The sequence below is a fragment of the Asterias amurensis genome, chromosome 13, assembly GCF_032118995.1.
Source record: "Asterias amurensis chromosome 13, ASM3211899v1".
In the NCBI taxonomy this organism is placed as follows: domain Eukaryota; kingdom Metazoa; phylum Echinodermata; class Asteroidea; order Forcipulatida; family Asteriidae; genus Asterias; species Asterias amurensis.
This window is the reverse complement of record NC_092660.1, coordinates 2,313,411-2,325,802: the sequence shown is the minus strand read 5'-3', so window position 1 is coordinate 2,325,802 and position 12,392 is coordinate 2,313,411.

The following is a 12,392-nucleotide window of genomic DNA, read 5'->3' as shown; positions in this document are numbered from 1 at the left end:
TATTGTCCCAAGCAATACAGCAGTCCCCTGTCGGACCTAGGGTCAATTATACCCGAAGTCAATTTGATTAGGGACCTAGTCTCTTCATCACCAGTCTCCCCCAGACTTAGGGTCTTCTATACCCGAAGTCAATTCACTAAGGACCATAGACTTCTCACCACTCCCTTCCTGCTCCAGCAGTCATCCACCAGACAGAGTATACATCTGAAATTTTGAGCCCACCGGTTCTTCTCAGAACCAGAAGTCACTCAATAGAGATCTACCTACTGAGTTGGAAATCATTACGCTATTGTTACTACTTATTATTGTGTTCCCTCTCGAAGTCAAATCAACTACAAATTTCACTTTGCCAATAATTTCTGAGGCCTCGTCCTGACAAATTGAAGAGCCTCAGCTGATTCTGTATGAATGTTTCGCAGCTGAAAAGCAATGTGCGCTTTTTGGAAATTTGTTGACTGTTTTAATCCTTTATAGATTTAGTTGTATACAAAAGCTGTGAACCTTTCCTTCTTTAAAAGGTGGTCACAGTTTTGAGATATCGCTGAAACTCTAGAGCAAATCTATACAGGAATACACAAAGAAGTGTTCTTTCAGTAATGCTTCACATATTAAAATTTCATGACAAATTATATCCGTTTACATAATCATACTTCTTCAAATTGCAATGTTTTTCAAAAATGGATTATACTATCAAAAGCTGCAATACTTCTTAGTTTTATTTATCATGGAGAAGAGCATAACCATCTTAAACATTTCTGCTCTCAGTAAAAAAAAATTGATGATTTTATTATTTTTCATTTACTCCAGATCGAGGAGGCTCTTGAAGAGGGTCAGAACACTCCAAGCAGACCACCTTGGTTTCAAGAAGGTAGAGATTGAATAGAAACAGTCCAACGCGTTGGATGCCTCGTCATACTGCCCTCAAGGAAATCGTTTTTTGCAAAACAAAAAGCTCCAAACTCATGTTGTGTCGTTCCTCAAAAACTAAGATGTTACTAAATTTACCCAAAATCATTTGCCAAGTATTTTTCCAAATGTGGCAATCAGACAATCCTGGATAATCTTTTAAGTTTTCCTTTGTCTAAATAGGGCATCCCAGCCTTTATTACCAGCCCACTCCCATATTGGTGTTATACTTTAAAACATGCAATCTATTACTCGATTTACATGTTTCGTATTTAGCAGATATCTCCCTTATTTGAGTAGTTTTCATTTGAAGCCATTCTTAGATGTCCACCTAAGTTTTTAAAGGCAGTGGACACTATTGGTAATTTCTCGAAATCAACCATCTTAACGCACACAACTTCGTGTGACAAGGGTGTTTTTTCTTTCATTGTTGTCTCGCAAATTCGATGACCGAATGAGCTTAAATTTTCACAGGTTAGTTATTTTATGCATATGTTGAGATACACTAACTGTGAAGGTTAGTCTTTGACATCTACCAATAGTGTCCACTGCCTTTAAGAGCCAAATTATCATTGAACTCGTTTAAGTGTTTGTTTTTTTCCGACTCGTTTTTACTTCACTTTTTTTTCTTCCAACTCTTTCAAACTTTTGATTTGTTACAAATTGGTTCTGGTACCCGTTATCTTTGAGAAATATTTAAAATTAAACAACCTGACCATTCCAAACGATTTGTTAAGCTGGTGTTTGGTTTACTAATTGGAACTTCTTTTGGCTGAGGACACTTCAGATGGAACTTCATTCATAGCTTGTGAGTATTAACAAATTTATTTACTAACTTCGCCACATCATTGAACAACGACACTTCAGAGTAAACTTCAGCTGCAGCTACATTTGGACATGTGAGTATGAAAAAACTTTCTTGAAAAATCACGCCACACGCACAACATGGAACGGAGCATATGCGGCCCCAGGCCGACGGTCCTGAGTGCAAACCTTTATCAGAGCTATCCTTTAACTGTCCTATTTCTTGCCCCCAAAACTCCTGACACTATCGCCCCCAATAAATCGCCCCGGTAAGTATCTACCAAGTGTTTCCAATAGTATCTCCTCAGTGTTCTAGTTTTGAGTGTTTTTTCCTTAAAATCTATCAACTCTTCCATGTTTTTGTTATAAGCTCTTCCATGTTCTTAATCAACTCTTAAAACTTATTTATCTACCCTTCCAAGTATTTTTATCAGCTCTTCAAAGTCTTTCTCTCTTCATCAACTCTTCCAAGTTCTGTTATCAGCTCTTCAAAACTGTTTTCCCTACCTAAACTCTTCCAAGTTCTTAATCAACTCTTAAAAGTTATTTATCAACTCTTCCAAGTATTTGTATCACTTCTTTGGGGGTTTCCTTCAAATCTATCAAGTCTTCCAAGTTTTTGTTATCAGCTCTTAAAAGATGTTTTCTCAACTCTCCCAAGTTATTTATCAACTCTTCGATTTTTTTTGTTTCAACTCATTTGTATTCTTCCTCAACTCTTCCAAGTTCTTAATAAACTCTTCAAAGTTTTCTAATCAGCTCTTAAAGGTTTTCTAATCAACTCTTCAAATTTATTCAGAAACTCTTCCAAGTTCTGTTATCAGCTTTTCAAAACTGTTTTCCCTACCTAAACTCTTCCAAGTTCTTAATCAACTCTTAAAAGTTATTTATCAACTCTTCCAAGTATTTTTATCACTTCTTTGGGGGTTTCCTTCAAATCTATCAAGTCTTCCAAGTTTTTGTTATCAGCTCTTAATCAAGTTCTTAATCAACTCTTCACATTTATTTTTCATCAACTTTTCCAAGTTCTTTACTTAATTCTTCCAAGTGATGTAGATCAACTCTTTGAGTTTTTGTCCTTCAAATCTATCAACTCTTCCAAAGTTATTCATCAACTCAAATCTATCACCTCTTCCAAGTTTTTGTTATAACCTCTTCCAAGTTGTTTTCCCTGGCTCAACTCTTACATGTTATAAATCAACTCTTTATGTTTTTGTCCTTCAAATCTATAAACTCTTATAAAGTTATTCATCAACTCTTTGGGGTTTTCCTTCAAATCTATCAACTCTTCCATTTTTTTTGTTATAAGCTCTGCCAAGTTGTTTTCCCTAGCGCAACTCTTTGAATTTATTCCTTCTAATCTATCAACACTTCCAGTTACTCATCAACTTGCTGGGGTTTTCCTTCAAATCTATCAACTCTTCAAATTTTTTGCTATAAGCTCTTCCAAGTTGTTTTCTAATAAGTTTCCTTTGTCTTTTTCGATATGCAAATTAGTTTCAATTGTCTATTCCGATATGCAAATTAGTTTCCATTGTTTATTCCGATATGCAAATTAGTTTCCTTTGTTTATTCCGAATTTTCTAATAAGTTTCCTTTGTCTTTTTCGATATGCAAATTAGTTTCAATTGTTTATTCCGATATGCAAATTAGTTTCCATTGTTTATTCCGATATGCAAATTAGTTTCCTTTGTTTATTCCAATATGCAAATTAGTTTCCTTTGTCTTTTTCGATATGCAAATTAGTTTCCATTGTTTATTCCGATATGCAAATTAGTTTCCTTTGTTTATTCCGAATTTTCTAATAAGTTTCCTTTGTCTTTTTCGATATGCAAATTAGTTTCCATTGTTTATTCCGAATTTTCTAATAAGTTTCCTTTGTCTTTTTCGATATGCAAATTAGTTTCAATTGTTTATTCCGATATGCAAATTAGTTTCCATTGTTTATTCCGATATGCAAATTAGTTTCCTTTGTCTTTTTCGATATGCAAATTAGTTTCCATTGTTTATTCCGAATTTGCTAATAAGTTTACTTTGTCTTTTTCGATATGCAAATTAGTTTCCATTGTTTATTCCGATATGCAAATTAGTTTCCATTGTTTATTCCGATATGCAAATTAGTTTCCTTTGTCTTTTTCGATATGCAAATTAGTTTCAATTGTCTATTCCGATATGCAAATTAGTTTCCATTGTTTATTCCGATATGCAAATTAGTTTCCTTTGTTTAATCCGAATTTTCTAATAAGTTTCCTTTGTCTTTTTCGATATGCAAATTAGTTTCAATTGTCTATTCCGATATGCAAATTAGTTTCCATTGTTTATTCCGATATGCAAATTAGTTTCCTTTGTCTTTTTCGATATGCAAATTAGTTTCAATTGTCTATTCCGATATGCAAATTAGTTTCCATTGTTTATTCCGATATGCAAATTAGTTTCCTTTGTTTATTCCGAATTTTCTAATAAGTTTCCTTTGTCTTTTTCGATATGCAAATTAGTTTCAATTGTCTATTCCGATATGCAAATTAGTTTCCATTGTTTATTCCGATATGCAAATTAGTTTCCTTTGTTTAATCCGAATTTTCTAATAAGTTTCCTTTGTCTTTTTCGATATGCAAATTAGTTTCAATTGTCTATTCCGATATGCAAATTAGTTTCCATTGTTTATTCCGATATGCAAATTAGTTTCCTTTGTTTATTCCGATATGCAAATTAGTTTCCTTTGTCTGTTTCGATATGCAAATTAGTTTCCATTGTTTATTCCAAAATGCAAATTAGTTTCCATTGTTTATTCCGATATGCAAATTAGTTTCCATTGTTTATTCCGATATGCAAATTAGTTTCCTTTGTCTATTCCGATATGCAAATTAGTTTCCTTTGTCTTTTTCGATATGCAAATTAGTTTCCATTGTTTATTCCGAATTTGCTAATAAGTTTTCTTTGTCTTTTCCGATATGCAAATTAGTTTCAATTGTTTATTCCGATATGCAAATTAGTTTCCATTGTTTATTCCGATATGCAAATTAGTTTCCTTTGTTTATTCCGAATTTTCTAATAAGTTTCCTTTGTCTTTTTCGATATGCAAATTAGTTTCAATTGTCTATTCCGATATGCAAATTAGTTTCCATTGTTTATTCCGATATGCAAATTAGTTTCCATTGTTTATTCCGATATGCAAATTAGTTTCCTTTGTTTATTCCGAATTTTCTAATAAGTTTCCTTTGTCTTTTTCGATATGCAAATTAGTTTCAATTGTCTATTCCGATATGCAAATTAGTTTCCTTTGTCTTTTTCGATATGCAAATTAGTTTCAATTGTTTATTCCGATATGCAAATTAGTTTCCATTGTTTATTCCGATATGCAAATTAGTTTCCTTTGTCTTTTTCGATATGCAAATTAGTTTCCATTGTTTATTCCGATATGCAAATTAGTTTCCATTGTTTATTCCGATATGCAAATTAGTTTCCTTTGTCTTTTTCGATATGCAAATTAGTTTCAATTGTCTATTCCGATATGCAAATTAGTTTCCATTGTTTATTCCGATATGCAAATTAGTTTCCTTTGTTTAATCCGAATTTTCTAATAAGTTTCCTTTGTCTTTTTCGATATGCAAATTAGTTTCAATTGTCTATTCCGATATGCAAATTAGTTTCCATTGTTTATTCCGATATGCAAATTAGTTTCCATTGTTTATTCCGATATGCAAATTAGTTTCCTTTGTCTGTTTCGATATGCAAATTAGTTTCCATTGTTTATTCCAAAATGCAAATTAGTTTCCATTGTTTATTCCGATATGCAAATTAGTTTCCATTGTTTATTCCGATATGCAAATTAGTTTCCTTTGTCTATTCCGATATGCAAATTAGTTTCCTTTGTCTTTTTCGATATGCAAATTAGTTTCCATTGTTTATTCCGAATTTGCTAATAAGTTTTCTTTGTCTTTTCCGATATGCAAATTAGTTTCAATTGTTTATTCCGATATGCAAATTAGTTTCCATTGTTTATTCCGATATGCAAATTAGTTTCCTTTGTCTTTTTCGATATGCAAATTAGTTTCAATTGTCTATTCCGATATGCAAATTAGTTTCCATTGTTTATTCCGATATGCAAATTAGTTTCCTTTGTTTATTCCGAATTTTCTAATAAGTTTCCTTTGTCTTTTTCGATATGCAAATTAGTTTCAATTGTCTATTCCGATATGCAAATTAGTTTCCATTGTTTATTCCGATATGCAAATTAGTTTCCATTGTTTATTCCGATATGCAAATTAGTTTCCTTTGTCTTTTTCGATATGCAAATTAGTTTCAATTGTCTATTCCGATATGCAAATTAGTTTCCATTGTTTATTCCGATATGCAAATTAGTTTCCTTTGTTTATTCCGAATTTTCTAATAAGTTTCCTTTGTCTTTTTCGATATGCAAATTAGTTTCCTTTGTCTTTTTCGATATGCAAATTAGTTTCAATTGTCTATTCCGATATGCAAATTAGTTTCCATTGTTTATTCCGATATGCAAATTAGTTTCCTTTGTTTATTCCGAATTTTCTAATAAGTTTCCTTTGTCTTTTTCGATATGCAAATTAGTTTCAATTGTCTATTCCGATATGCAAATTAGTTTCCATTGTTTATTCCGATATGCAAATTAGTTTCCATTGTTTATTCCGATATGCAAATTAGTTTCCTTTGTCTTTTTCGATATGCAAATTAGTTTCCATTGTTTATTCCGAATTTGCTAATAAGTTTCCTTTGTCTTTTTCGATATGCAAATTAGTTTCAATTGTTTATTCCGATATGCAAATTAGTTTTCATTGTTTATTCCGATATGCAAATTAGTTTCCTTTGTTTATTCCGAATTTTCTAATAAGTTTCCTTTGTCTTTTTCGATATGCAAATTAGTTTCAATTGTCTATTCCGATATGCAAATTAGTTTCCATTGTTTATTCCGATATGCAAATTAGTTTCCTTTGTTTATTCCGAATTTTCTAATAAGTTTCCTTTGTCTTTTTCGATATGCAAATTAGTTTCAATTGTCTATTCCGATATGCAAATTAGTTTCCATTGTTTATTCCGATATGCAATAGAAGCTCATTTGCATACGAAAAAGACAATAGAAGCTCATTTGCATACGAAAAAAGACAATAGCAGCTCATTTGCATACGACAAAAGAAGGCAATTTGAATGGGCAGAAAACGCTTATTTGCATACGAAAAAAGACAATAGAAGCTCATTTGCATACGAAAAAAGACAATAGAAGCTCATTTGCATACGAAAAAAGACAATAGAAGCTCATTTGCATACGAAAAAAGACAATAGAAGCTCATTTGCATACGACAAAAGACAATAGAAGCTCATTTGCATACGACAAAAGACAATAGAAGCTCATTTGCATACAAAAAAAGACAATAGAAGCTCATTTGCATACGAAAAAAGACAATAGAAGCTCATTTGCATACGACAAAAGACAATAGAAGCTCATTTGCATACGACAAAAGACAATAGAAGCTCATTTGCATACGACAAAAGACAATAGAAGCTCATTTGCATACATAAAAAGACAATAGAAGCTCATTTGCATACGAAAAAAGACAATAGAAGCTCATTTGCATACGAAAAAAGACAATAGAAGCTCATTTGCATACGAAAAAAGACAATAGAAGCTCATTTGCATACGACAAAAGAAGGCAATTTGAATGGGCAGAAAACGCTTATTAGCATACGAAAAAAGACAATAGAAGCTCATTTGCATACGAAAAAAGACAAAAGAAGCTCATTTGCATACGAAAAAAGACAATAGAAGCTCATTTGCATACGAAAAAAGACAATAGCAGCTCATTTGCATACGACAAAAGAAGGCAATTTGAATGGGCAGAAAACGCTTATTAGCATACGAAAAAGACAATAGAAGCTCATTTGCATACGACAAAAGAAGGCAATTTGAATGGGCAGAAAACGCTTATTAGCATACGAAAAAGACAATAGAAGCTCATTTGCATACGAAAAAAGACAATAGCAGCTCATTTGCATACGACAAAAGAAGGCAATTTGAATGGGCAGAAAACGCTTATTTGCATACAAAAAAAGACAATAGCAGCTCATTTGCATACGACAAAAGAAGGCAATTTGAATGGGCAGAAAACGCTTATTAGCATACGAAAAAGACAATAGAAGCTCATTTGCATACGAAAAAAGAAGGCAATTTGAATGGGCAGAAAACGCTTATTAGCATACGAAAAAGACAATAGAAGCTCATTTGCATACGAAAAAAGACAATAGAAGCTCATTTGCATACGAAAAAAGACAATAGCAGCTCATTTGCATACGACAAAAGAAGGCAATTTGAATGGGCAGAAAACGCTTATTAGCATACGAAAAAGACAATAGAAGCTCATTTGCATACGAAAAAAGACAATAGAAGCTCATTTGAATACGGAAAAAGACAATAGAAGCTCATTAGCATACGCAGAAAAAGACAATAGCAGCTCATTTGCATACGACAAAAGAAGGCAATTTGAATGGGCAGAAAACGCTTATTAGCATACGAAAAAGACAATAGAAGCTCATTTGCATACGAAAAAAGACAATAGAAGCTCATTTGAATACGGAAAAAGACAATAGAAGCTCATTAGCATACGCAGAAAAAGACAATAGCAGCTCATTTGCATACGACAAAAGAAGGCAATTTGAATGGGCAGAAAACGCTTATTAGCATACGAAAAAGACAATAGAAGCTCATTTGCATACGAAAAAAGACAATAGAAGCTCATTTGAATACGGAAAAAGACAATAGAAGCTCATTAGCATACGCAGAAAAAGACAATAGAAGCTCATTTGCATACGAAAAAAGACAATAGCAGCTCATTTGCATACGAAAAAGACAATAGAAGCTCATTAGCATACGACAAAAGACAATAGAAGCTCATTTGCATACGAAAAAAGACAATAGCAGCTCATTTGCATACGAAAAAGACAATAGAAGCTCATCGAAAAAGACAAAAGAAGTTCATTTGAATACGAAAAAGACAATAGAAGCTCATTTGCATAAGAAAAAGACAATAGAAGCTCATTTGAATACGAAAAAAGACAATAGAAGCTCATTTGCATAAGAAAAAGACAATAGAAGCTCATTAGCATACGACAAAAGACAATAGAAGCTCATTTGCATACGAAAAAAGACAATAGCAGCTCATTTGCATACGAAAAAGACAATAGAAGCTCATCGAAAAAGACAAAAGAAGTTCATTTGAATACGAAAAAGACAATAGAAGCTCATTTGCATACGAAAAAGACAATAGAAGCTCATTAGCATACGACAAAAGACAATAGAAGCTCATTTGCATACGACAAAAGACAATAGAAGCTCATTTGCATACGAAAAAAGACAATAGCAGCTCATTTGCATACGAAAAAGACAATAGAAGCTCATCGAAAAAGACAAAAGAAGTTCATTTGAATACGAAAAAGACAATAGAAGCTCATTTGCATACGAAAAAGACAATAGAAGCTCATTTGCATACGAAAAAGACAATAGAAGCTCATTAGCATACGACAAAAGACAATAGAAGCTCATTTGCATACGAAAAAGACAATAGCAGCTCATTTGCATACGAAAAAGACAATAGAAGCTCATCGAAAAAGACAAAAGAAGTTCATTTGAATACGAAAAAGACAATAGAAGCTCATTTGCATAAGAAAAAGACAATAGAAGCTCATTTGAATACGAAAAAAGACAATAGAAGCTCATTTGCATAAGAAAAAGACAATAGAAGCTCATTTGCATATCGAAAAAAGACAATAGAAGCTCATTTGCATACGAAAAAAGACAAAGGAAAACAACTAGCACATCGAAACAAACAATGGAAACTAATTTGCATATAGGAATAAACAATAGAAACTAATTTGCATATCGAAAAAGACAAAAGAAGTTCATTTGTATGTCGAAAAATACAAAGGAAGCTCATTTGCATACGAAAAAAGACAAAGGAAAACAACTAGCACATCAAAACAAACAATGGAAACTAATTTGCATATCGGAATAAACAATGGAAACTAATTTGCATATCGAAAAAGATAAAAGAAGTTGATTTGCATACGAAAAAAGACAATGGAAACTACTTTGCATATCGGAATAAACAATGGAAACTAATTTGCATATCGAAAAAGACAAAGGAAAATAACTAGCACATCGAAACAAACAATGGAAACTTATTTGCATATCGAAAAAGACAAAGGAAAATAACTAGCACATCAAAACAAACAATGGAAACTAATTTGCATATCGGAATAAACAATGGAAACTAATTTGCATATCGAAAAAGACAAAAGAAGTTCATTTGAATACGAAAAAGACAATAGAAGCTCATTTGCATAAGAAAAAGACAATAGAAGCTCATTTGCATATCGAAAAAAGACAATAGAAGCTCATTTGCATACGAAAAAAGACAAAGGAAAACAACTAGCACATCAAAACAAACAATGGAAACTAATTTGCATATCGGAATAAACAAAGGCAACTAATTTTCATGTCGAAAAAGACAAAGGAAACTAATTTGCATATCGAAAAAGACAAAAGAAACTAATTTGCATATCGAAAAAGACAATGGAAACTAATTAGCATATCGAAAAAGACAAAGGAAACTAATTAGCATATCGGAACAAACAAAGGAAACTAATTAGCATATCGAAAAAGACAAAAAGAAACTAATTTGCATATCGAAACAAACAAAGGAAACTTATTTGCATCTCGGAACAAACAATGGAAACTAATTTGCATATCGAAAAAGACAAAGGCAACTAATTAGCATATCGAAAAAGACAAAGGAAACTAATTTGCATGTCGAAAAAGACAAAGGAAACTAATTAGCATATCGGAACAAACAAAGGAAACTCATTTGCATATCGAAAAAGACAAAAGAAACTAATTTGCATATCGAAACAAACAATGGAAACTAATTTGCAAATCGAAAACAGACAAAGGCAATTAATTTGCATGTCGAAAAAGACAAAGGAAACTAATTAGCATATCGAAACAAACAATGGAAACTAATTTGCAAATCGAAAACAGACAAAGGCAATTAATTTGCATGTCGAAAAAGACAAAGGAAACTAATTAGCATATCGGAACAAACAAAGGAAACTAATTAGCATATCGAAAAAGACAAAAGAAACTAATTTGCATGTCGAAAAGGACAAAGGAAACTAATTTGCATGTCGAAAAAGACAAAGGAAACTAATTTGCATGTCGAAAAAGACAAAGGAAACTAATTAGCCTATCGGAACAAACAATGGAAACTAGTTTGCATATCGAAAAAGACAAAGGAAACTAATTTGCAGATCGGAACAAACAAAGGAAACTTATTTGCATATCGAAAAAGACAAAGGAAACTAATTTGCATATCAAAACAAACAATGGAAACTAATTTGCATATCGGAACAAACAGAAGAAACTAATTTGCATATCGGAACAAACAGAAGAAACTAATTAGCATATCGAAACAAACAAAGGAAACTAATTTGCATATCGGAACAAACAAAGGAATCTTACAAGCATATCGAAAAAGACAATGGAAACTAGATAGATTCCAACAACTTGGAAATAAGTAACTGGAAAGAGTTGAGAAAACAACTTTGAGAAGTTGACAAATAACTTCTAAGAATTAATGAAGAGAAAAAAAATAAGTTTGAAGCGCTGATAAATAATAGATTTGAAGGAAAAATAACTGTAAAAGAGTTGATAAGAAAACTTTGAAGAAGTAATTAAGAATCTCAAAGAGTTGATGAGAAGAACAAAACTTTGAGGAGTTGAGAAACAAAAAACTTTGAAAAGCTGATAAAAATATTTGGAAGAGTTGATAGATTTGAAGGAAACAAATTCAAAGAGTTGAATTATATAACTTGGAAGAGTTGATAGATTTGAAGAAAAAGACTTCGAAGAGCTTATAAAACATAAATTTGAAGGAAAACCTGGAAGAGTTGATTAATAAGTTGGAAGAGCTTATAACAAACATCTGGAAGAGTTGATATATATAACTTGGAAGAGTTGAGAAACAAAAAACTAAGAGCTGATAGATTTGAAGAAAACCCCCAAAGAATTGACAAATAACTTGGAAGAGTTGTTGAAGAGAAAAAGACTATGAACAACTGATACAAAATACTTGGAAGAGTTGATAGATTTGAAGGAAAACCTTAAAGAGTTGATGAATAACTTGGAAGAGTTGATTAATAACTTGGAAGACTTGATGAAGATAAAAATACTTGGAAGAGTTGAGCTAGGGAAAACGACTTGGAAGAGCTTAACAAAAACTTGGAAGAGTTGATAGATTTGAAGATAAACTCAAAGAGTTGATAAATAACTTGGAAGAGTTGTTGAAGAGAAAAAGACTTTGAATAACTGGTACAAAATACTTGGAAGAGTTGAGGTAGGTAAAACAACTTGAAAGAGCTTACAAGGAAAACCCCAAAGAGTTGATCAATTACTTTGAAGAGTTGATGAAGAACACAAATTTTAAACGGTTGAGACAAAACAAATCGAAGAGTTGATAAATAACTTGGGAGATTTGAGAAAATATCTTTTAAGAGCTGATAACAAAAACTTGGAAGACTTGATAGATTTGGAGGAAAACTCCAAAGAAGTGATAAATAACTTGGAAGAGTTGATGAATAAATTAGAAGAGTTGATGAAGAGAAAA